The 27,110-nt window shown below is 46.7% G+C and overlaps 1 protein-coding gene across 5 annotated transcripts in view; it reads right to left on the reverse strand.

Moving 5' to 3' along the window:
• PITPNM2 (phosphatidylinositol transfer protein membrane associated 2) overlaps nt 1-9,026 on the reverse strand; it is a 395,602-nt gene extending 386,576 nt beyond the window's left edge. For all 5 annotated transcript variants that reach the window (XM_040416185.1, XM_040416186.1, XM_040416187.1 and 2 more), the window contains exon 1: nt 8,711-9,026. The gene's annotated coding sequence lies outside the window, so the exon portion shown is untranslated. The remainder of the gene's footprint in view (nt 1-8,710) is intronic.
• Between the last annotated feature and the right edge of the window lie 18,084 nt (nt 9,027-27,110).

The following is a 27,110-nucleotide window of genomic DNA, read 5'->3' on the forward strand; positions in this document are numbered from 1 at the left end:
GGGAATTCATTTTTCCTTTGATTATAGCAATCTGTCCAGGTCCTGACGCAGCAAAGCAGCCCCAAACCATGATGCCCCCACCACCATACTTCACAGTTGGGATGAGGTTTTGATGTTAGTGTGCTGTGCCTCTTTTTCTCCACACATAGTGTTGTGTGTTTCTTCCAAACAACTCAACTTTGGTTTCATCTGTCCACAGAATATTTTGCCAGTACTGCTGTGGAACATCCAGGTGCTCTTGTGCAAACTGTAAACGTGCAGCAATGTTTTTTTGGGACAGCAGTGGCTTCCTCTGGGGTATCATCCCATGAAATCCATTCTTGTTTAGTGTTTTACGTATCGTAGATTCACTAACAGGGATGTTAGCACATGCCAGAGACTTTTGTAAGTCTTTAGCTGACACTCTAGGATTCTTCTTCACCTCATTGAGCAGTCTGCGCTGTGCTCTTGCAGTCATATTTACCGAACGGCCACTCCTAGGGAGAGTAGCAGCAGTGCTGAACTTTCTCCATTTATAGACAATTTGTCTTACCGTGGACTGATGAACAGCAAGGCTTATGGAGATACTTTTATAACCCTTTCCAGCTTTATGCAAGTCAACAATTCTTAATCGTAGGTCTTCTGAGAGCTCTTTTGTGCGAGGCATCATTCACATCAGGCAATGCTTCTTGTGAAAAGCAAACTCAGAACTGGTGTGTTTTTTATAGGGCAGCTGTAACAAACACCTCCAATCTCATCTCATTGATTGGACTCCAGTTGGCTGACACCTCACTCCAATTAGCTCTTGGAGATGTCATTAGTCTAGGGGTTCACATACTTTTTCCACCTGCACTGTGAATGTTTACATGGTGTGTTCAATAAAAACATGGTAACATTTAATTCTTTGTGTGTTATTAGTTTAAGCAGACTGTGATTGTCTATTGTTGTGACTTAGATGAAGATCAGATCACATTTTATGACCAATTTGTGCAGAAATCCATATAATTCCAAAGGGTTCACATACTTTTTCTTGCAACTGTATATGTTCAGTTACTTTCATATGAGATACTGTATATTCGCAAGGTACAATTATGTCTATTGATGAGTATCATAACAACAACTCATATTGGTATATCAGTTCTGCAAATACCTATTTGAAGCTTGCATTATTGTACCACTTTGACTTTTTGAAAAACGTTCAATAAAAACGGCTTTTTGCCGCACCCGATCATGTGACTCCCGATAGTGACGGCATACGTCATGCGTCACGTGACGGATCATGTGCTGCGGGGGGAGGAGCCTATGTGACGCACAAGGTTTAAAAAGGACGCCAGCGCTAGTAACCCGCTCCCACTGCCGTACGCAGGAGAGGTGCGGACCGAGGACGCAAGCAAACTACCTGGCAAGCTAAGTAACCCTGATACATCGATAGGACTGTCTTATCAATTGCTATAGCCTATAATCTAGGCTGTGACAGATTTAAAGGGGTTGTCTCACTTCAGCAAGTAGAATTTATCATGGACAGAAAGTTAATACAAGGCACTTACTAATGTATTGTTACTATCCATATTATTTCCTTTGCTGGCTTGATTCATTTTTAACCATCACATTATACACTGCTCGTTTCCATGGTTAGCAGCCAGCAATCCAGCAGCTTTGGTCGTGCTTGCACACTGTAGGAAAAAGCACCGGCCTATACTCGCTCACATGGTCTCGTTCACAGATGTTTTTTCCTAGAGTCAAGGAGGCAGTGCTATCAGTCATTGACAGCCTTCCCTCTATGACTGTGTATACATAGAGCTGTCATCAACTGATAGGACACCTCCTTGACTTCAAAGCCCATAATGAGCATGGATATAAATCAATAAATTACAAGTTTTACTAAATATTTCCTGATAAAACTATTTATCCTCAGCTCTATAATATGACACCTACAGCAAAAAGACCACATTCAATGAGACAGGTTCCCTTTAAAAGTGCATCCTTCCCTCCGCTATTATTCAAGGGTACAGAGGGGCAGTAACCAGTTGGGGGCGTGTCCCTGCAAATTCTCACTCAATCCAAACAGTGCTGCCATTGTGAGACTGTGCAGGTACACAACCCCAACTGGTCACCACCCCTCTGTACCCTTACTGCAGACTGCTAGCAATTCATTCATAATAATAAAGAAATGGCACAACATAGAGCCATAAGAATAGATGCTAATGGGGAATGCATGTAGCTATTAAAACAGTCAGGAGTGGTGACAGGTCCTCTTTAACATCACCACAAGAACTGTGTGCCGGGAACTTCATGGCATGGGTTTCCATGGCTGGGCAGCTGCATGCAACCCTTATATCACCAAGCGTCAGATAGAGTGGTGTAAAGCCAAACTGGACTCTGAAGCAGTGGAAATGTGTTCTGTGGGGTGACAAATCACACTTCTGTAGGTTCTCTTCATGAGTCTGGGTTTGGTGAATGCCAGGAGAACATTACCTGCCTGACTGCATTGTGCCCACTGTAAAGTTTAGTGGAGGAGGGATAAAGCCATGGGGTTCTTTTTCAGGTGTTTGGAAAATTGTCTTTGTGGGAACAGTTTGGAGAAAGCCCTATTCTGTTCAAGCATGATTGGTCCCAGTGCACAAAACAAGGTCCATGAAGGCATGGTTGAGTGAGTTTGGGGTGGTGGAACTTGATTGGGCCACACATAGCTCCGACCTCAACCCCATCGAACACCTTTGGGATGAACAAGAATTTAGATTGCTAGCCAGACACACTTATCCAACATCAGTGTCTGACCTCAAAAATGCTCTTCTGGATGAATGGGCAAAAATTCCAACAGACACACTCCAAAATCTTGTAGAAAGCCTTCCCAGAAGAGTGGAAGCTGTGTTAGTTGTAAGGGGGGACCAACTCCATATTAATGACTATGACTTTAGAATGGGTTGTAATAAAAGCGCTTGTCATTGTAAAGTGTATGTGTCCCAATACCTCTGTAGATAGATAGATAGAAACATAGTGTCTGGTAAAGTACTGGAAGGGTTGTATATCTCACCCAGATTGCTTAGGTGGGTGACACAAAAGAATCCAGGAAAGCTGTGTTGTTTCAGTGTAGTTTGCTGAGGCACTTAGTACAAATTGTATTATGGGCTGGATTTTTATGGAATTGCAGTTAGGTGTTGGTAGTGGGACTTGCTATTCCCTCCCCACTCCAGTACATCAATCACTGTTCCCTAGCCTGAGGCCAACCTAGGTGTAGTTGCTGGGGAAATCACAGTGGAAGCTTGTAAAAACAAGGAAGAAAGCCTGATCTATTATGTTACAGAGGACATAAATGAGGAAATCGCTGTGTCTTGTTAGCGCCCAGACGGGGAGGTATTTGGTTTATATGTTTTTTTTTCTAAAGCCTTGATCAAAGTGACTGCTGTTTTTTATCACCTGTGGTAAAAAAATATATATATAAATTGGTCTGTTAACCTGTTGTCGTCTGTGGATCTATCATCGATGACCCCATGCCCACATCGAGATTATATATAGTCTATAAGGAAAACACTCCGATTAGCTATGATAAAGGACAATGCACAAACTCCATTTCACTTAACTGCTGAATTCAAGAAGTTCTTTGTAATGCAAAATTAATGATAATTGCACATTTATTGAGATGCTTTAACATCATACTTATTGGCTGTACAATAAAAAAAAAAAAAAGTAGAAAAGTAGAAAGAAAAATGTGGAAAAACTATTTCCTGGCAATTAAAACTATTAAAGCATAGTATCATCCAGAATGCAGGGTGTACCCTGCTGGTATGTGCAGAAAGAGGTGTGAAGAACAAACACAACAACAGTCCCCAAAAGTCCCATACAAATGGATCAAAGGGATTCAACTTAGAGGAATGCTAAAAAACAAAAGGGGATGCACTCACCAGTTAAAGGGAACCTGTCACCTGGATTTTGGGTATAAAGCTGAAGACATTGGCTGCTAGATCGCCTCTAGCACGTCCGCAATATCCATTCCCCATAGCTCTGTGTGCTTTTATTGTGTCAAAAAAACAATTTTATAGATATGTAAATTAACCTTAGATGAGTCCTGTATCCTCGATGCTTCAGAGATGAGTCCAGCGTTCTCTGACTCTGAGCCCAGCACCGCCCACTGTGAAGGAGCCCAGCACCGCCCCGCATCCTCCGAATCTCCTCCTTGCTCCCCGACGTCACAAAGCTAGAGCGCCGTAATCTAACGATGCGCGAGCTAGCGCATGCAGTTTGTTTCCTGAGGCTGATGCCAGCACAGGAAAGGAACACTATGCCGACACTGCACATGCGCTAGCTCGCGCATCGCAAGATTATGGCGCTCTAGCTTTGTGATGTCGGGGAGCAAGAAGGAGATTCGCAGTATGCGGGGCGGTGCTGGGCTCCTTCACAGTGGGCGTGGCTGAGCTCCGGAAACGTTAGTAGCCTCATTTACACACACACACACATTATATATATATATATATAATCGTTTTTTTGACACAATAAAAGCACACAGAGCTATGGTGACTGGATATTGCGGATGTGCTAGCGGCAATCTAGCAGCCCATGTCCTCAGCTCTATACCCAACATCCAGGTGACAGATTCCCTTTAAATCCCCTATACCTTTCCAGTGTCGTTTTCCAGTTTTCAGTGTTGATCATGTTTACAGTGATGTGCTGTGCAGTGACATGCTGTATATCCCAACTGACTGCTGGAGCCAATCACTGGCCACATTGGTCTCATGCACTATACTGCTGAGGCCAGTGATTGGCTGCAGTAGTAACATGGAATATATTAGCACCGCTGCATCCTTTTATGGGTCCGCAAATTTTTTTTAAAAAAAATAAATAAATAAATAGCAGCACACAGATGTCATCCATGTGCTAACTGTATGTCCATTGAACATGTCTTATTCCTGTCCGTTTTGTAGACCAGAATAATCATTTCTAGTGATGTCCTGTGCATGAGTCCTAAGTCTCCACTGGAGATGAGCAAATTGATTTGGTCACAGTTCTTGAACACAGAGGGGCTGTCCCCAATTCTCAAGAGGTTCCCCCTATCCTTCGAACATCTAGCCTGGCTCTATCAACCTCGCTCCTGCGCCACAGCTCTGAGTTGTGACGCAAACACAGAGGCTCTGCTGCTGCTACCAGAGCAGTGACTGTGCATGTGCAAACACCATTCACAGTAGCTGCTCCAGCAGCAACAGCAGAGCTTCTGCGCATGGGCCACCACTCAGAGCAGCGGCGCAGGCGCGAGGTTGACAGCGCCTGTCAATCAAGGGGGGTCTCTTGAGTATCAGGGACAGCCCCTCTTTGTTCAAGAACTCTGATGAACGAATCGATTGGCTCATCTCAAGTCTTCACTGATCTCTTACCACAGTAACAGATAAATCCAGGCCTACGGCTGATGTCACACAGCTGAGGAGTTTCACTGCTTTTGGATAGCTTTTTTTTTTTTTGGCGGCATTTTTCAGGAAAAAAAAAAAACACCAGCTCCAGATGTTTAATGGAAGTGTATGGGAAATAAACACACAAGCATTTATTGTAGATTTTTTTTTCACCCGTGACAGCATTTTTTGGGTCAATTCTCTTCAATATATTTATTAATGATCTTGTAGAAGGCTTGCACAGTAAAAAAAAAAAATTGCAGATGACACTAAACTGTGTAAAGTAATTGACACGGAAGAGGACAGTATACTGCTACAGAGGGATCTGGATAGATTGGAGGCTTGGGCAGAGAAGTGGCAGATGAGGTTTAACACTGATAAATGTAAGGTTATGCACATCGGAAGGAATAATGCAAGTCACCCGTACATACTAAATGGTAAAACACTCGGTAACACTGACATGGAAAAGGACCTAGGAATTTTAGTGAACAGCAAACTAAGCTGCAAAAACCAGTGTCAGGCAGCTGCTGCCAAGGCCAATAAGATAATGGGTTGCATCAAAAGGGGCATAGATGCCCGTGATGAGAACATAGTGCTACCACTTTACAAATCGCTAGTCAGACCACACATGGAGTACTGTGTACAGTTCTGGGCTCCTGTAAACAAGGCAGACATAGCAGAGCTGGAGAGGGTCCAGAGGAGGGCAACTAAAGTAATAACTGGAATGGGGCAACTACAGTACCCTGAAAGATTATCAAAATTAGGGTTATTCACTTTAGAAAAAAGACGACTGAGGGGAGATCTAATTAATATGTATAAATATATCAGGGGTCAGTACAGAGATCTATCCCATCATCTATTTATCTCCAGGACTGTAACTGTGACGAGGGGACATCCTCTGCGTCTGGAGGAAAGAAGGTTTGTACACAAACATAGAAGAGGATTCTTTACGGTAAGAGCAGTGAGACTATGGAACTCTCTGCCTGAGGAGGTGGTGAGGGTGAGTACAATAAAGGAATTCAAGAGGGGCCTGGATGTATTTCTGGAGTGTAATAATATTACAGGCTATGGCTACTAGAGAGGGGTCGTTGATCCAGGGAGTTATTCTGATTGGAGTCGGGAAGGAATTTTTTTAGCCCCTAAAGTGAGAAAAATTGGCTTCTACCTCACAGGTTTTTTTTGCCTTCCTCTGGATCAACTTGCAGGATAACAGGCCGAACTAGATGGACAGATGTCTTTTTTCGGCCTCATAAACTATGTTACTATGTTACTTAACTATGTAATAGCATTTTTTTTTTATCGCAGTATACTCTCAGTTTGGCTTTTTTATTCCACAGACATTCATTGTTTTTTTGCCCTTCTTGAAAAAAAAACTCAAGTGCCAGTGTGTGTTGCACTTTTAACTGTGTTTTTGCACAGCGTTTTTGTACCAATGTACTTTCCCCATATTGCTCTACAGAGGAAGTGACATTACAGGAGGGTACATACTTTCCTATTAAAAAGTATGTTTTTTTCTTTTTAAAATGTAAAAAGACACAGAACACAAAACTGTAACACCCTGAACAAAAAACTAACGATAAAAAGCCTTTTGTTCATCAAACACATACTAACAATAGCAGTACTACACCAACTGCATCCTACAGATGATACTGCTACTAGCCGACTGGTTAACTGGTACATTAACAAGCTTCTACCTGGAGGTCCTAAAAGTCTAAAAATCATTGTATCTTTCATCTACCATTAATGCACTGGGGCTACTGCCCCAGGAAATATCTTCCCAAACATTTGTGAATCCCAAAGTTGATGCTAGAACACCCTAAATGATCTACCATGATGGTACGAGGCCGACTTCTGATGTGATATCTGCACATATAAGACACCGGTGACAGTATAACATAGCCTAAGGCTTATGAACTGGTTCAATCAAGTCAATGTTCAGTGAAAAATAACTGAAAGCACACAGACAACACCTTTGTGCGTTTCATTTTTTACTGATGGTTGCTAGGAGATGTTGGGTGTTGGGGTACTTTCACATGACTGCAAGTGTCTTACGGTCTGCAAATTGCGGATCCGCAAAACATGGGTACCGGTATTCTTGTCCAATAGGACATGCTCTATCTTTTTTGCGGAGCTGCGGAACAGAACTACGCATGCGGACAGCACACGGGATGCTGTCCCCATCTTTTGCGGCCCCATTAAAAATAACGGATGAGGACCCAGAAATACTGTTGTGTAAATGATCCCTTATTCTGCAGGGGGGGGTTTTTCACGTGAAAACCGGAGGAAATACTGAACACACCCAGAACGAATTCAACTTGCATGCAAAATCATCTATTTTTCACTGAGCAGACGCATTCCGAATCGCTCGTGTCCAAGAAGCCTCATTGATCTACTTTTTGCAGAGAACTACTGTTAGGATATGTTCACACATGTCAGATTTGCCTACATGATTAGGGTCGGGCTACACGACTAATTCAAAACTGTGATTTGGCATGCGACGTACATTGTAGTCAATGGAGGAAAAGTCGTGCACGACCTGTGACACAAACACAGTATGTAGCGCGACACACGTTGCCGTACCCATATTCAAAGACCCTTCCCTTGAAAGTTTCCGCAACTCAGATTTACGCAGCCAGCAAACCCACGAGCGGATTAGCCCCATTTACGTGAGGGATCTGCTGATGTCAATCCGAAAAAGCGACAGCCTGGTCGTTATTTCACGGCGATTATTTTTCTGCGTCATTCAAACGAAGGGATGATGTAAACCCATTCACTTTCATTAGTTAAAGCATACCCCTGCATTCACTTAGGATTTAGGCGCGGAGACGGAATAATCCATCCACTGCACTATTCCCACGCCAACCGCTAAATATATTCCTTTACCATGATGGGACGTAGACGCCATAACGTTGATGGATTCCAGGAGGACTAGCAGACAGGCATTCTGCTTCCACCAGGATGGGGAATTCAGGTCATTATTCCCCCAGGCCGTCTCATTGACGTCCATTTAAAACCATAAAAGGAAAAGCAGAGGAATCTGGAGAGTTTAGAGACTTACTGCCTGGCAACACCGAATACCTACCGTATGTAGTCAATGACATCATAGCATGGAAATGTCACTTATGTAAGGTGCATATAATACACAGACTATAAAACACCATAGACACAGGGCAGCATGTGCATTACATATGTCAGGCTTCATTCCATGGCTGCACAGCCTAGCACCATGGACGAGGACAGGCAGCATAAGGAGGCTCTCCACCCCACAGAAGCCTGGCAGACATCACGGACCCCGGGTACACACAGGATGCCATACATGAGAGGATGAGCTGTACACGGAGGGATGCACCTACCTCAGTGTATCTACCGGCGGGCCCCCGTCTGCTCCGTTGTATCCAGTCACACGCAGGCCTACACCGTGCACGTCTCTCAGTGCACACACCGAGTGAACACCCCCGGGAAATCCGTGCACCCCATCCCGCAACACCGGCTACACACAACCGGCCTCAGGCATTGCACGTTCCGTCCCACCGGGCTGGAGAGGGGGGGGACTCACATTGCAGGATAATGACAGTGCTCGGGATACCGGACCCCCGCCGCTGTATTTTAGGAGAGGAAGTGCGGTTTATTCGGACACGGGGGACTGGTTTGACAGCTTCGGTATGAATAGGAAGCCTGGCCCACAGTTCTGACACTGAGGCTGCATCACATTCCCTCACTGAGGCTGGGGAGGGGTGCTCTCGGCACAAGGTGCTTAGTTGGGTTACAGAGCCACCTGCTGGCCAACGGGCGGCACTACAGAGATGACTGTTTTGCGCGCCACCTGCTGGTGATACGCCTGTCCTATTTTTTGGGAAACCGGTCCTCAATAAACGTATGCACACACACAATGATTCCCTGGAGCGCTGTCAACCAGATTTCTTGAGGCTTCTTACACATGAATGTTGCTTACTATTAGGGGTGGGTTTACATCACGTTTTATGCCTCTGTTTGACGTACACGTTAGGAAAAAAAAATGATACAAAAACGCAGCACACCACGTTCTTGTATCATGCACAGTCCAGTAAAAAAAAGTATACTTTTTTTTTTACAAGTTTGTAAGGCTGATTAGTCAGCCTGCATTTGTGGGAGGGGCGGGGGCTCTTCATATACAAGCCACAGCCTCACTTCCAGGTGTGGGTTCTCAGGTGCACAGCTGCTGCTGGGTGTCATTAGCAAACTAGCTTCTCTGGTGGTAGGAGTCTTTCTTTGCAGCATGGAGCTTCTTATTTTGCTCTCTGCTACCGTAGCATGCACGCGCCATACTATGTAAGTAGGTTGGGCCGGGGCCGTCTCTCCTAGCTGGCTGGATCCGACTTTGCTAGCAAACGGGAGGCTTCGCCTCAGAATCTGCTACCTCAGGTTTGCTCGTTGGGGCTAAATACTTCTATTTCTTTTCAACTTTGTTTGTTGGTAATAGGAGTTAGTTCCTATAAATCTTACAAGTTTTACTTTGCTTTGTTCATCTCTTATGCAAAGTTACTTCAGCCGGTTTGCTGTAAAAAAATAAAGAGTTACCCGGGCTGCACGTGACGTCATGTTTGGAGATCGGACGCAGCGTTTATTGTTTAGGCCTCTTGCTGTAGCTGTTCCTTGCCACGTGTCTCCCCCCTCCCCCCGCTACCACCATCCTTAGACTTCACGTATTTCACTGCTCCATGTACTTAAAAACCCTGCCGCACTTTTATGCTCTGCTGTTCTCCTGAGCGGCATTTACACTTTCGGCTTTTATTTCATGTCTTTATGCTGCATCCGCACGTCTTTACTGTCCAGCACTTTCCTACTCTTGGTTCGTATTCACTCAGATTGGTCTCACATTCAAGCTGCGGTCACCTGTTGGCTGTTGCATCTCATTCCGTACCCAGCCGACAGCCAGATCTGTATTACACGCCTGTTATTGCATGTTGTGTACTCGGCTTACAGCTGCTACTGTTACTCCATTTTTATTCTCGGGACGCACCACCCTGGTGTTCACACCTTGCTCCACTCACAACCAGAGCTGCGTTCATGCGTCGACTGATATACCATGTTTGCTCTGCTCACTGTGAGAGCTGTGTTTACACGTCCGCTGTCACAACATGTTCATACTAGGCTTTTTTCAGAGCTGCATTCACTTTCACTGTTACATCATGTTTATGCTCTACTCACATTTAGAGCTTCTGTTCTACCAATTTCATTCTCGGCCACACCCAGAGGTGCATTCACACTACGCTGTCAAATAATTTTTTGCACTCCACCCTCGACCAGAGTTGCATTCATCTGTCTATCGATATATCAGGTTTACTCTACTCCCACCCAGAGCTGCGTTCACACGTCCTATGCTACTACAGGTTCTTTCCATGTCTGCTGTCCCATTAAGTTAATATTCCGTTCACATCCAAAGCTGCGTCCGCATGTCTGCTTTTACATCTTGTCCTATACTCCATTCCCATACTCAGAGCTGCGCCCATACCATGTTTTTTAGGTACCACTCACATCCAAAGCCCCATTTGTTGTTACATCATGTGCTGTACTCTGCTTCCACTCAAAGCTGCATTCTCCTGTTCATTGCTACATCATGGTTTTGCATTCCATAGGCCTACTTTTCTGTTCACCTCAGGGAGAATTTTTTATTTATTTTTTTGGTCTTCTTTAATCCTGGTTCATATTCACTCAGACTGGTCTCCTTTTAAAAAAAAACAAAAAAAAACTTGCTTTCACTACTGCAGTCCGAGTTGTACACCGCCTGTACGTGTCTCCAGGACGGGTAAGCTACTTCCCTCAGTCCATCCCCTCCACAGGGCTCCTCCGATCAGCGCTCATGTGTTTCCCTGCTTCCGGTCGCGGGGTCGGCTTGCGTTCCAGCGTGGAACGCATGTTGAGAACCACTGCCGGACTTGTGTGTTTTGGATTACAGGTGGTGTCCTGGTTAGTACTGTGTCATTGCTGCCCAAACATACCGGTGCTCGCTCCTCCCGGTTCCTCTATGCTTCCTACAGCGGCATTTTGCAGATCAGGTTCACACACACTGACATTGCTCTTGATAGTGGCTTGCAGCTAAACCAGCTCCTCTATTCCTTGTTGTGGTTGCTAGGAGCTGGTCATACAGTGCAAAATCCTTACGTTGGAGCGCATGCTGGGCTGTGTTTTACATGAATACGACTCACCTGGGTTGGAAATACACAGCTTCAGCCTAGACACTATGCACAGTCACTGCACGCTGACCATTTGCCTGCCGTCATCTGTACTGATATGTAGTGGTAGCAGGGCCGTTCTGTATGTGTATGTTCATTTATTCATATGCTATGTTTTTTCCTGTTTCCCACTGGATCGCCCAGGCTCGTACCTACCTCCTGTCTCCTGGATTGCCCAGGCTCACACCTACCTCCTGTCTCCTGGATCGCCCAGGCTCGCACCTGTCTCCTGGATCGCCCAGGCTCGCACCTGTCTCCTGGATCGCCCAGGCTCGCACCTACCTCCTGGATCGCCCAGGCTCACACCTACCTCCTGTCTCCTGGATCGCCCAGGCTCACGCCTACCTCCTGTCTCCTGGATCGCCCAGGCTCACGCCTACCTCCTGTCTCCTGGATCGCCCAGGCTCACGCCTACCTCCTGTCTCCTGGATCGCCCAGGCTCACGCCTACCTCCTGTCTCCTGGATCGCCCAGGCTCACGCCTACCTCCTGTCTCCTGGATCGCCCAGGCTCACGCCTACCTCCTGTCTCCTGGATCGCCCAGGCTCACGCCTACCTCCTGTCTCCTGGATCGCCCAGGCTCACGCCTACCTCCTGTCTCCTGGATCGCCCAGGCTGTCATCTCCTCAGTTATTCCTCCTTCTGACTCGACTAGATTTTGTTCTCCTGGGAACGGGTACGTTCAGTTTATTTTTTATGTATCATTACCCCGGGTCCGTCCAGGCCCTGTTCTTCCTTCTCTGCCTGGTACGTTCAGGTCTGGTCTCCCTGCATGTCTACTATTCCGGGTTTTTCCAGGGTCTCCCGCTGTCAGCGGATCCGTCCAGGCTTAGCCTCCTATCCATTACGATACTTCCCCATGATCCGCACAGGCCCACCTACTCTTTCACACTCGTCTCACCCATGCCTGTCCCTTCCTGGTTTACTTTTTCCTGGCACTGCCAGGGCGGTCCTTCACCGGGCTACGTGGTGCGGTATTTGAGTCACCCCCCCCCCCCCTTTTTTTTTTTTTTTTTTTTTTTTTTTTTTTTTTTCCCCCCCCAGGTGATGCCAGAAGCAGAAAGCAGATCCCGCGGGGTCCCCTCTCCCAGCCTTCAATTCCTGGGGATGGATTAGAGTCCCTCCTTTCTCACGCCAGGAACCTGGTACAACATTCCCTCTCCTCCAACACGGCCAGGAATTATCAAGCCGGCTATAAAATATATGAAGAATTCTCGGCCCCATGGCTTTGGGGGCCCGATGGCGGCTTCGGCCCCATGGCTTTGGGGGCCCGATGGCGGCTTCGGCCCCATGGCTTTGGGGGCCCGATGGCGGCTTTGGGGGCCCGATGACTGTTTTCAGTCCTGCTGGGCTGATTGCCTGGTTGGTTGTCCATCTATGCATCTGGGCTGATTTGGCCTGTATGTATCACATGCATACCTGCTTCCCTAATTTCCTAATAATCCATGTTGATCGCTCACTTTATGTTTTGACCGCAAACTGGTCCGGTTCGCCCTACAGCATCATTGTCATGTCTTACGCAGATATTTCGTCTTGATTTAATTGTTCATGCTTTCGTTCAGGTCCTGCCAGAGGAGGAACAAGTAGGGTAATTCCCTCTAGCATTTCAGTCTCTGATCGTAGTCGATCATATCTTGCCAACCAGGTCCCCGTGCAAAGTCTTTGCCTTTTTACCACGACCAGGAATTCATTTTCGCTGGTAGCTTCATTGCAATTGCATTCCCTCAGTCATGGGAGGACATAGACAGAATCTTGTATATTATGGCTTCGTAGCTTCTTACCGCACTAACCTCAGACTCCCTACAACCACGTTGAATCGGGTTTTGGACAAAGTTCAGCATTTCCTCATGGTAGAAGATTCAGATAGTAGGTCGGTCTTCTCGTTTCAAGCGTTAAAACAATTCTCAGGGGCACACACTAGAACAACGCGCGGACCACGGCTAGCAGATAGCTGTTGTCCGGGGAACTATTCAAGGATTATCTTCCTATCTACATAGTTCTTTTTGGCCCTCATTCCTGCATAGTCTAGGCAGTTAGGTTTCGGTCCCATGATCTCCTGAGGCTAGGGCATTGCCAGTACTCCGTAGAACCAAAACTTTACAAGGTTCATTTGGTTTTCATGATCCATTTCACAAAGTATTCCCGGTCCTCCATTCTGCTTTGGGGCAGTATCCGCAATATTGAGCATCATGTCTCTGGCCTTGTCATCCACAAGATGGGTTGTAGGTCTCCTTCTGGCCTTGCCTCATACACCCCAAATTTTTTGCTCTAGATCCCTGACGCCTTGCAGTTGGCTTGGGGATTAGTTTGCACATGCCATTCGAGTTCCCTTTCTACCCTACTTGGCTTGGTTTTTGCCCACTTATAGGCCTACCCACGATCATGGCTTAGGGCACACAACAAGCCATTTAGTCAGGTTAGCTAGGACACGCCTAGCTGGGTTAGGTTGTTCCCGTTGTTTCTCTCCCCAGGGTTCTTCGGATATCTCTTGGCCGTAGCCATGACCACAATGGTAAAAAAAGGTATACTTTTTTAAATAATTTAACTCTATGGGGAACGGATGTCACTGTATGGTATCAGTCTGAGGCATCAGTTTAACGTATCCGTTTTTTGTATACGTTAAACGGACAGGAAAAAAACATGATGTTAACCCACCCTAAAAAAATTTTTAAAAAAATTATAATACGCGCTTGTGTTTTGTTTTTTAAGCCACTGAGGTTTTAGTGGCATAGTGATGGGGAGGGGGGTTTGGTGTCTCTTTCCAGTGTTTCACACGAGCAAGTCCATTTGTTAGGCAGTAATAATTCATTTAAGAATTATTAATTATGGTCATAAAATAATTAACCATGAAAAAATTAAATGTATAAAATTTGTCAAATTCTTAAAATCATGACCTGGAGTTGTAGACAAACTAATCGATACAATTCACATCTGAGTCTGACTATTTCCTCAGATAATAAGTTCTTTTGACGTGAGATGACGTTAATGATAAAATGTAGTTCTGCATTATACAATAATACACAGGTATTATAAAAAATATGCAGATGTATTGGTTACAAGGTTATAAACATATATAAGTAAATAAACATAATGATACATGCAAATGAATATATTCAGCGTTGATATAAAGCATTACAAGCTTAACAATACATGTGAATGGAAATAACTTGTCACATTATAACCAAACTCTTATTAGGTTAGGATATCAAAATAGGAACATAAGTTATATACATTACTTCTGTTCAGAGGAAACCTCATGATATCAGGATGGGCATGTCTAATCCTAGACATCAATATGGAATGCTAAATACATTCTGCCCCCTTCTAACCAACTACAACATCACATGACTTCCAGAATGAGCAAATCTATCCAAGGTTATGACTTAGAAGAGATAACTGTATCTTTCCGCCCCATCCTGGACTATTTTCACACATATGACTTTGGTAAGACTATTAAGATAAATAACAGGGATCTAGGATCTTTGCTAGACCATATCTTAAATGGGAAGGACTTGAAACAAGTCTTTCCTGTGGGAATCCATCACTTACCTTGGCGAAGAATATTCTATATATATATATATACAGTATATAGGCAATCATTTAATGCTCTGATAAATTATGAGTCTTGATTCTTCTGCAGGTAGAATGAAGCCTCACAATATCCTAAGACTACATCTCAATATGTAACACAGTAACATAGTACATAAGGCCGAAAAAAGACATTTGTCCATCCAGTACGGCCTGTCATCCTGCAAGTTGATCCAGAGGAAGGCAAAAAAAAAACCTGTGAGGTAGAAGCCAATCTTCCCCACTTTAGGGGAATAAAAAATTCCTTCCCGACTCCAATCAGGCAATCAGAATAACTCCCTGGATCAACGACCCCTCTCTAGTAGCTATAGCCTGTAATATTATTACACTCCAGAAATACATCCAGGCCCCTCTTGAATTCCTTTATTGTACTCACCATCACCACCTCCTCAGGCAGAGAGTTCTATAGTCTCACTGCTCTTACCATAAAGAATCCTCTTCTATGTTTGTGTACAAACCTTCTTTCCTCCAGACGCAGAGGATGTCCCCTCATCATAGTCACAGTCATGGGGATAAATAGATGATGGGATAGATCTCTGTACTCACCCCTGATATATTTATACATATTAATTAGATCTCCCCTCAGTCATCTTTTTTCTAAAGTGAATAACCCTAATTTTGATAATCTTTCAGGGTACTGTAGTTGCCCCATTCCAGTTATTACTTTAGTTGCCCTCCTCTGGACCTTCTCCAGCTCTGCTATGTCTGCCTTGTTTACAGGAGCCCAGAACTGTACACAGTACTCCATGTGTGGTCTGACTGGTGATTTGTAAAGTGGTAGGACTATGTTCTTATCACGGGCATCTATGCCCCTTCTGATGCAACCCATTATCTTATTGGCCTTGGCAGCAGCTGCCTGACACTGGTTTTTGCAGCTTAGGCCTCTTTCACACTTGCGTTGTCCGGATCCGGCGCGTACTCCACTTGCCGGAATTACACCCCGGATCCGGAAAAAACGCAAGTGAACTGAAAGCATTTGAAGACGGATCCGTCTTCAAAATGCTTTGTGTTACTATGGCAGCCAGGATGCTATTAAAGTCCTGGTTGCCATAGTAGTAGTGGGGAGCGGGGGAGCAGCATACTTACAGTCCGTGCGGCTCCCGGGGTGCTCCAGAATGACGTCAGAGCGCCCCATGCGCATGGATGACGTGCCATGCGATCACGTGATCCATGCGCTTGGGGCGCCCTGACGTCACTCTGGAGCGCCCGGGGAGCCGCACGGACGGTAAGTATGCTGCTCCCCCGCTCCCCGTTACACTTTACCATGGCTGCCAGGACTTTAGCGTCCCGGCAGCCATGGTAACCATTCAGAAAAAGCTAAACGTCGGATCCGGCAATGCGCCGAAACGACGTTTAGCTTAAGGCCTGATCCGGATCAATGCCTTTCAATGGGCATTAATTCCGGATCCAGCCTTGCGGCAAGTGTTCCGGATTTTTGGCCGGAGCAAAAAGCGCAGCATGCTGCGGTATTTTCTCCGGCCAAAAAACGTTCCGGTCCTGAACTGAAGACATCCTGAACGGATTTCACTCCATTCAGAATGCATTGGGATAATCCTGATCAGGATTCTTCCGGCATAGAGCCCCGACGACGGAACTCTATGCCGGAAGAAAAGAACGCAGGTGTGAAAGAGCCCTTAGTTTGCTGTTTATTAAAATTCCTAGATCCTTTTCCATGTCAGTGTTACCGAGTGTTTTATCATTTAGTATGTACGGGTGACTTGCATTATTCCTTCCCATGTGCATAACTTTACATTTGTCAGTGTTAAACCTTATCTGCCCAAGCCTGCAATCTATCCAGATCCCTCTGTAGCTGTATACTGTCCTCTTCAGTGTTAATTACTTTACACAGTTCAGTGTCATCTGCGAAAATTGATACTTTACTATGCAAGCCTTCTACAAGATCATTAATAAATATATTGAAGAGAATAGGGCCCAATACTGACCCCTGAGGTACCCCACTAGTGATAGTGACCCAATCTGAGTGTGTACCGATAATAACCACCCTCTGTTTTCTATCATTGAGCCAGTTACTTACCCACATACAGACGTTTTCTCCCAGTCCGAGCATTCTCATTTTATATACTAACCTTTTATGTGGTACAGTGTCAAATGCTTTGGAGAAGTCCAGATATACGACATCCATTGATTTATTTATTCGCCAATCTAGATGGTAAAATTTCACCCACATTATCCAATTAGTCTTAATAAAATGAAATATCATTCTTTGTGTCTCTTACCATGTCCTAGTAGGAATCTCACTTCTGCTCCCAGGAAAGCTGGGTGGTCAATCAGCGCATCTCACCATGGCTTTCATCTTGATAGACCCCTCTTTCTTTCCTTTTTTTTCCCTTTCTCTAATGTGTGCTTTCTTATCCAAAAACTTATCAAATGATCTCACCCTTCCTGAAACTATTTTCCCAGACTTAGTGGGACCATCATGAGTTTTCCAAACTCTTTGAATTTATGGGTTTGATAAGAAATACAATGGGCCTTATGTCACAGTCGTTACCTCTGGCTGTGACCTTCTGTCTATGCTCTCGCTGCAGCTCCGTTCCTGTGTGTTATTTGTGGTTCTTTATGGGTTAACTCCCCTGTGTGCCTATGGGTGTGGCCTCTCTGCTGCACCCATGGAACCTGTATTTAAGGCTGAGGTTTCCTCAGTTCTGTGTCAGCTCTCCTGGTGTGTGTTGCCTTGTCCTGCTCCTTGTTTGTACTCACTCTCCCATGCTGCTGACCCATGGGATCCGTGTCTGTCTGTCTGTCTGTGCTCTGTGGGTTTCCTACTTGTTCATTCCCGTCCTCTTTTTCCTGTGTTTTGTTATCTGTTTTGCCAGTTATGTTTGTTACCTTGTGTGTATTCATATGTCTCTGTTCAGCAAGCCCTTGCTGCACCTTTCTTTGCAGCAGAGTGTCATGAGCAAGGCCATGCAGTTTACTACTGGTGGAGCAAGTCCTTCTCTGCTCATTGTCACTCCTGTTTCCTTGCTATGTACTCCTGCTTGTGTTATTAGTTGCCCTGTTTGTATTTGCCTGTCTGTTATGTTTGCCTATGTGCTGTCGGTACCTTCTGGTACCTGTTGTCCATTTGCTCCTGTTGTCACTGTCTAGTTCACGCTCTAGAGTGGACCCTGGCAACCCCCTGCGGCAAAGCCTAACCCTACCATCTGGGGCCCTAATGAATACCAGGAGTTGCTTAGTCACGCCCCTCTGGAGTATTACTAGACAGTGGCGCAGTGGGGGTTTTCTCCCACTGTGCTGACGGTACATAGAGCTCATGTTTTGTCTGTGCTGCCTTCCCTGGTTTTTGTTTGTGCAATAAACTCTTTTGTGTCTGTACCTGATTTCCATTTGTTTATTGCTTGACGACGCGGAGGTCTCTCCTGGGACCTCCAACTCGTGACACCTTATACTCGCACTGTGGGTTAGTATATTCTAACTGTCCAAACAACTGATTCATTAGGGTAGAATATCAGTCCCTGTGAGTAAATCCTAACATAGCAATTCATGTTTGATTCATTTCGGGCCTATAATTATCCCGACACACTGTGGGAATGACGCTTAGTGTGTGAGCGTGATCCACCGTTCTGGACGTGCAGGAGCACAAAGCATTATCATGATTTATAATACTATGGGGCACATTTATTAAGACCAGAGTTTTAGATGCCAGTCTTAATAAAGCCCCATCACTGGCGGTGGATGGCCGAAGTTATGAAGAGGCGCGGGCCTCTTCATAACTTCGGCGTATCCAGCACTTCTTCTAAATGTAAAACAGCTTCCGAGGTGTTTTTAAAAAAAAAAACACACTGTGGGAAGGCGTGGCTTGGCCGGCACCTAAGATGGGCGCTTAGTATGTGAGCTCCGGGATCCGCAGCTCCTTTCTCTCGCCAAGCGACTTCACAAGCAACTTACAGCACGTTTACCTGTTCGGATATGGCAGCGAAACAGATGGGGAAGACAAAGGCACCACAAACTAAAGGCTCAATGCCTCTGGAGCACTTTTTCTATGGAGAGGAGGTGAGCAAAGATGGCGCCACTGAGAGACCGTGGGCGCTCAGAGCTGCCCCAGCAGATCCCCCATGCGGCCTCAGCCCGATCTCCTCCGCTGCCTAACAATTTTACCTGAATGGTGATTGGGACTCGCCTGTCTCATCCGAGACCGAGGGAGATGATAATACAGCCACACCCCTCGGCGCCTGGAGGGAAGGGCGGTCATGCCTCCACTCCCATAGGGGACCAGGACTCAGCATTAGCTAGCCCTGAGAAGCAGTGACAGCGCATGCACGCTGCAGACCAGGGTATTACCTCATCACTCCTTATTACCCCTACAGAGGATGCTGATATTTTTTCTAAATTCCAAAGCTCAGATAAGGTGGCCTCTGAAAATACACTGAAGGACATGCTGCCGGCCCTGCGTTCTTCCCTACATAAGGACTTTTCCAAACTTTTGCTGCCGCTGCACTCCGTGCTTAATGATTTAGGGGGACAGAGTCTCCCATGTAGAATCTAAAATGGCATCTTTTGCTGGGGCGCACAACGAGCTGGTGGACTCCCACAACGCGCTGGATGACAGAGTGAATGCAAAATTGGTGAAGTACAAGGATCGTAACCGCAGAAACAACATTAAATTCCGCAACTTCCCAGAGACAATTCCAGGCTCGGAACTTCGGGCATACAGTTTGCGAAGGTATTACTCCCTACTTGTGCTGACTACGAACTCAGCGTAGATAGAGCACACAGGGTTCCTAAACCACCTAATCTCCTGGACTCGCTGCCTAGGGATGTCTTGGCCAGATACTCCTTCTATCATGTTAAGGAGAAGCTTATGGAAATTGCACGTAAACAACAGCCGCTACCTGAACCCTATGTCTCCATGAAGCTGTTTACAGATTTATCAGCTGCTACCTTACAGTCCCGCAGACGCCTTGCTCCACTCACAACTATACAGAGACAACATGCTATACCATACAGTTGTGGATTCCCCACCAAAATCCTCATCAACAGGAAAGGAACTTTCCATGCAGCTGCCTTGGTGGAAAAAGGCAGAGCCTTCCTGACCAAATGGCGCATCCCTATAGAAAAAGACCCTCTAACGACCAAGAACGCCTCCCCTGCAAGAATGGATGCGGAATGGCATGCAGTGCCTATATCCTGAACTAAGTCTTTTTCTTACACATTTTCTTTTTTCTTCTTACCTTTTTTCTGCTGTTTTACGTTGGGAGTTTACGCGAGGGAGACTGCGGAATCCCTCTTAAGCTAACTTTGTGTGCTTTCTGTTTTTGCTAGAATTTTGGATTATGTGTGGAGACTCAATACTTACCTCCTATCCATGCCGTCTGTCAGCGGGGAACTGGAGACTTCCCTTAAGGAAATTACTATGAATAATACCCCATAGGTTCAGCCCTTTACTTTATGGAACTGTCATAAGGCATACATGCGGGGAGTTCTCATTAAACAGAGTAGTATATGGCGCAAACAAAGGGATAAAGACATCCAGAACACTATGCAAACCATCTGAAAGCTCGAGTCATTGAACAAACAGACCCTCTCTGAGGCTCACTTGACAGAGCTCTCTAGCTTGACTATGATATCTGACCATGTCCTAAAATGAACACTGTACTCTAGAGCAAGGTTGCATTTGAGAAACCTCCTCATGTATGCGTATGAGAAATCCCTTCGACGTCTCAAATTCCAATACATAAAACATATGACAGATGCACTTTATTTGTGTTATAAAAAATTGCTCTGCGTTGCGTTTTCAATTTCTATAAAAAGGCCCATTAAAATCTTCAGCACCAGGCCCATGATGCTCTTAATCCGGCCCTGAGTATACGGAAGAAAATCCGTAGGGACCCGGAGCCTTATTACGAGGGAGCGAGCTACGGTGGACCAGGAGGACCAAAGTTACTCCAACTGACGAAGATTAGCGAACTAATCGAAACGCGTTGGAGTAACTTTGGTCCTCCTGGTCCACCGTAGCTAGTGCCGTGACGTCACGCAGCGCTCCGTGCGAGCGCGAACAAGCGGCTCCTTTTAAACCACGAGCTGTGCCACCGGCCGGGCAAGCTCTGTATTTTATAAAAAATCACAAACAACTACTAGGGTCCAGCCCCCTACACCTTTCCTCATCCTGAACGGCACTTAAAAGAAAAGAAAAAAGAAAAAAACAGAGACACAGGAGAACAGCTCTCGCAGATGAACATCTAGGATAAGGTATTCCAAAAAAATCTGTGAGTTTCTGTATTATTTACTGCGGACCTTCAAAGTGGCGAACAGGCAAGGAGACTTAAAGGGGCATATGTCGCGCAGTACCTAATACATATATTACATACATCATTTACTTGATTTTCAACGGTGGCGATACCGTTGCGGTACCGCTGCGTCAGTCTATTTCAGTGCAAGCGCCGGTGTATCACTAGTGTTTTATCTTCATAGCTGAATAGATGTTGATGTATTAATACCTTGCATACCTTTTTTAAGTAAAACACTTATGGGGGCCCAGAGTGTCAAAAGAGGTGTGGTAGGGGGTCCTCTGTGTCCTCCAAACCGTAATACCTCTCCCGTGTGAAGTCATGCCCGCTCCTTTGGTTGACACCAACAGCTCACTTGACAGCGACGTGTTGAGATCCTGCGCATGTGCCATGAATGGGGATTGCGGTACACAAATGTGGAGTCTGTAGGAACCTGAGACTGTGCATGCACCGCAATCCCCATTCACAGCGCATACGGGATGTGTGTGTGTGTGTCAAAGAAGGTGCAGGCATGAACTCACAGGGCAAAAACAATGGTGCTTATAGAACAGACTACACAGTGTAGCGGTATACTGTATATTGTGTGGCACAGTGTAGAGGTATACTGTACATTGTGTGGCACAGTGGATGCTATATGTGTATAACAAACATATTTCACATGAAAACTTACAATTACTTGGCTTGGCCCTTGGGGATCTCGGACGCCACTTCCACACTTTGGCCGGGTCTTGGCGGAGCTGATGTTGCGTTTTATCCTAATGAGAAAGATTTCATAATAAGGATTTGGTGAAGGGACAGAGGGATAGCAGAGCAGGGAGAGGCTGGTGCTGCTACTAGGGGTCATGCCATGGGGGAGTAATAAAGCCCACCATAATGCCCCCCCCCCCCCCCAATAGTAATAATTCTCCTTATAATAGACAGTGCAAAAAATACCCCCTTGTAATGCACCCAGTTGAGCTAATGTCCCCATAGTGCCCCCATAATGTGACAGTATAAAATACCCCTATATAGTGCCCCCAGTAAATGCCCCCATAGTGCTCCTCTCCCCCTTCCTCCTAGTGCCCCCCATAATTTACCAGTATAAAATGCCTCAGTAGATGCCCTCAGTGTCCCCCATAATTTGCAAGTATAAAATACCCCTTAGTGCCCCTGTAGATGACCCCATAGTACTCCTCTCCCCAACAGTACCCACCATAATGTGCCCCAGTATAAAATGCTACTGTACAGAGCCCCCCATAAAAAATACCCCTTCTTTGTGGCCTCAGTAGATGCCCCTATAGTGCCCAACAAGAATGTGCCAGTAAAAAGTGATCCTAATAATGTGCCAGTAATAAGTGCCCCCATAGATGCCCCCCAATAATGTGCCAGTAAAATGTGCCCCCATAGATGCCCCCCATCATGTGCCAGTAACAAGAGGGCCCCCCCATCCATCATGTGCCAGTAACAAGAGCCCCCCCATGCCCCATCATGTGCCAGTAACAAGAGAGCCCCCCCATCATGTGCCAGTGACAAGAGCCCCCCCATGCCCCATCATGTGCCAGTAACAGGAGGGCCCCCCATCATGTGCCAGTAACAAGAGGGCCCCCCTATGCCCCATCATGTGCCAGTAACAAGAGGCCCCCCCATGCCCCATCATGTGCCAGTAACAGGAGGGCCCCCCTTCATGTGCCAGTATAACAAGAGGGCCCCCATCATGTGCCAGTAACAGGAGGGCCCCCCATCATGTGCCAGTATAACAAGAGGGCCTCCCCATCATGTGCCAGTAACAGGAGGGCCCCCCCATCATGTGCCAGTATAACAAGAGGGCCCCCCATCATGTGCCAGTAACAGGAGGGCCCCCCCATCATGTGCCAGTATAACAAGAGGGCCCCCCATGCCCCCATCATGTGCCAGTAACAGGAGGGGCCCCCCCATAATGTGCCAGTATAACAAGAGGGCCCCCCATCATGTGCCAGTAACAGGAGGGCCCCCCCATAATGTGCCAGTATAACAAGAGGGCCCCCCATGCCCCCATCATGTGCCAGTAACAGGAGGGCCCCCCCATAATGTGCCAGTATAACAAGAGGGCCCCCCATCATGTGCCAGTAACAGGAGGGCCCCCCCATCATGTGCCAGTATAACAAGAGGGCCCCCCATGCCCCCATCATGTGCCAGTAACAGGAGGGCCCCCCCATAATGTGCCAGTATAACAAGAGGGCCCCCCATCATGTGCCAGTAACAGGAGGGCCCCCCCATAATGTGCCAGTATAACAAGAGGGCCCCCCATGCCCCCATCATGTGCCAGTAACAGGAGGGCCCCCCCATAATGTGCCAGTATAACAAGAGGGCCCCCCATCATGTGCCAGTAACAGGAGGGCCCCCCCCATAATGTGCCAGTATAACAAGAGGGCCCCCCATCATGTGCCAGTAACAGGAGGGCCCCCCCATAATGTGCCAGTATAACAAGAGGGCCCCCCATCATGTGCCAGTAACAGGAGGGCCCCCCCATAATGTGCCAGTATAACAAGAGGGCCCCCCATCATGTGCCAGTAACAGGAGGGCCCCCCCCATAATGTGCCAGTATAACAAGAGGGCCCCCCATGCCCCCATAATGTGCTAGTAACAGGAGGGCCCCCCATCATGTGCCAGTATAACAAGAGGGCCCCCCATGCCCCCATCATGTGCCAGTAAAAGTATTTATAAAAAAAAAAAAAAGCTTATACTTACCTCAGCAATGCGATGCAGGCCTCAGGCCGCACGATGACGTCTGCGCCGGCCTCTGATAGGCTGCCGGCCTAGTGCCTGCAGCCTATCAGAGACACAGGGGAGGGACACGCCTCTTCCCTGCCCTGCCGCTATACAGATGAAGATGAGCGCTTCCACAATAGAAGCGCTCATCTCCCTGTGCCGGTGCCCCGCACCGCACACAAGTTTTCAAGAGGGACAACAGGGTCCAGGGCCGGGCCGACCGCGCCGCCAGCTCGGCCGGGGAGAGGGGCAATTGCGGGCTGCTGCTTGATGTGTTGGCAGCACTGCTGGGCCTATTTTCACTCAGGGGCCTGGAGCTGCAGCTCCATCAGCCCCTATGTTAATCCGGCCCTGCGTATACTACAAAAAGGTTCCCCCTCCTTTCATTAGCCACCTACTTCCTGTGTACTCTACAGCAATGGAATCAGGCTCCTTTCCGCCGGAAATGCTGGAAGCACTCATAGTGACTATCCCAAAGCCAGGTAAATCGCCCATACAGACTACCAGCGACCAGCCAATCTCACTGCAAAATTGTGATGTCAGGATCTATGCAAAGATTCTAGCGAACAGGCTCCTGTCAATCATCCCCTCATTTGATTTCGATAGATCAGACTGGTTTTGTATCGGGAAGACGGGCTCCGAATAACACCAGGAGACTTCTGTCACATCTGCAACTTGCAGAAACCTCAGGTACCCCGACTACATTCCTGACGCTGGACATTTGGTCGAATTAACTGGCCTTATGCCTTCTCGGTGTTACAGAAATTCGGGTTCTCTGGCCTGATTTACTCTACTGACAAATGGCACCAGACAAGGGTGACCGCTGTCCCCCTTGTTCTTCGTGCTATTTATTGAACCCCTGGCAGAATTAATCTGTCGGGACACGGATATATCAGGCATCACAGTGGGATCTGAAGAACACAAGCTTGTTCTATTTGCGGATGACATTATTGTCATCTGTACCAACCCTAGGACCTCCCCTCAAAGAGTATTTAGCCTATTAGAGACCTTTGGCCGAATCTCCTACTACAAACTGAATTTAGATAAGAGTCCCAGAGCCTACCGGTAAATATTCCCCCGGATCAGCTGTTGCAGCTCAAAGACCTTTTTACCTCTAAATTGGCAACGGGAAAGTATATCATACTTGTGAATCCAGCTAACCTACCCCACGTCACAGACGTTCCACACCAATTTCCCCCTCCTACTCGAGGGACTGCAGAAAGACATCAGGTACATGAAGTCCTGCCTGATCTTGTGGTTTGGCAGGGTGGCGGCGTACAAAATGTTGCTCCTGCCCAAGATCCTTTACCTTTTCAGAACCCTCCCTATCCAAGTCCCAGAATCTTCCTTTGGGAAAGCCCGTAGACAAATAAAGGATTTCATTTGGGACACCCTAGAGTGGTATACTTAACTCTAACTATGCATAAAACTAGGGGAGGACTGGGGGTACTGAACCTGAAACAGTACTATACAGCCTGTCTACTAGACCAACTAGTCCACTAGTGGCAGGACTCTGTAGACAAACACTGGGTCTTGATAGAGCAGACCTTGCTTAACCTCTCTACCCTTTGCTCCCCACTGATAGGGACGGCGTGGGGGTTAGGTCTATGTACATCCCCTCTGTCCGCAGTGCAGGTATCTGTAGCAGCCTGGAAAAACTATTTAGACGTGTCAACTGACAAGAGGACCATACCTACATAACCATATCTACAGCTTGCTTGACAGACCATGTCCCGGGACTAGATCTCCAGACCTGGTGTCATGGCGCGGTGTGGGTAGACCACTCCACACCGACCACAAGCGGAAAGGGAAAATGTACTATGCCTGGAAACTAGGGAAAGGGGAAAAGGTCACCACCTAGTGAATCCTTAAACTGAGCCCTGACTACTATAAGCATTGTAGGAAGGCGCAAGCGTCCGTCGTTGACGGAAGGTATGTGTCACCGAGGTTCCTGGCCTTGGTGAAGTAAGAGCCGATATTTTCAAGTGTCAGCGGCAGCTAGTGCTGGTTGACATGTTGCTATTTTAGTATGGCTGTAAGCTGATCCGGGCCGGCTCTTACTGGGAGTAGCCAAAGTGCTGGGTGGGTGGCTTCTCCCCACGCTCCAGACCAGGTCTTTACTGGCCTATATCAAACCCAGCCAGCAGTCTCAGCTGTGTGTGGATTACTCGTCTCTGACAGTGGAGCGCTGTCAGTCCCTGTGTGTTTTGGGATCTGAAAACTTGTGCCGTGCAAAAGGGCTGGGAGCCACATGCTGAGAAACAGGCCCCTAAAGCCTACTGTGGACCACAGGTGGAGAAACTGCTAACCAGGTGAAGGTTTTTTGTTCTGTGGACTTTTCATGGTGTGAACAAACCCCTAGACTGCAAAACTTCACTTTTTGTTTTTCCTTATGAGTGAATAAAACACTGAAGTGTTTAAGTTAAAGACTTTGTGGTTGCCTCTATACTGCATCCGCTAGCCTGTCTACAAGAGCAAATCCCCAAAATTGGTGGAGGATTCATGCAAACGCAGTGAGGCAGGCCTGAAGGCCGAAAAGTTTTTGATTTTCCCGGGCACGAATGTATGTCCTATATTAAGCTGGCAAGGTTACGACCCCTGTCCACTGACAAAATGGAGGCGGTCATGAAAGCCCTTGTGGAGGCTAACTTGCAGCAGCGGGAGGCTAACAAGCAGCAGCAGGAAACTAACCAGCTGCTATTACAACATGTGATGGCGTTGCAAGCGGCAGGAGCGTCCCAGAATGTCCACGATGCCCGGAAAGCTGTTCATGCGGCGATCCCTAAAATGACCCCCACAGATGACGTCGAGACCTATCTAGCGGTGTTCGAAAAGGTGGCCGTGAGGGAGAGGTTACCCCGGCACAAGTGGGCTGAGGTCGTAGCTCCGTTCCTGGCGTCTGGACCCCAGCAAGTGTTTTTCGATCTACCCAATGATCAAATGGCCGACTACTTGACTATAAAAGGTGAGATCCTGGCA

This window comes from Bufo bufo, chromosome 2 (assembly GCF_905171765.1).
Source record: "Bufo bufo chromosome 2, aBufBuf1.1, whole genome shotgun sequence".
Lineage (NCBI taxonomy): Eukaryota > Metazoa > Chordata > Amphibia > Anura > Bufonidae > Bufo > Bufo bufo.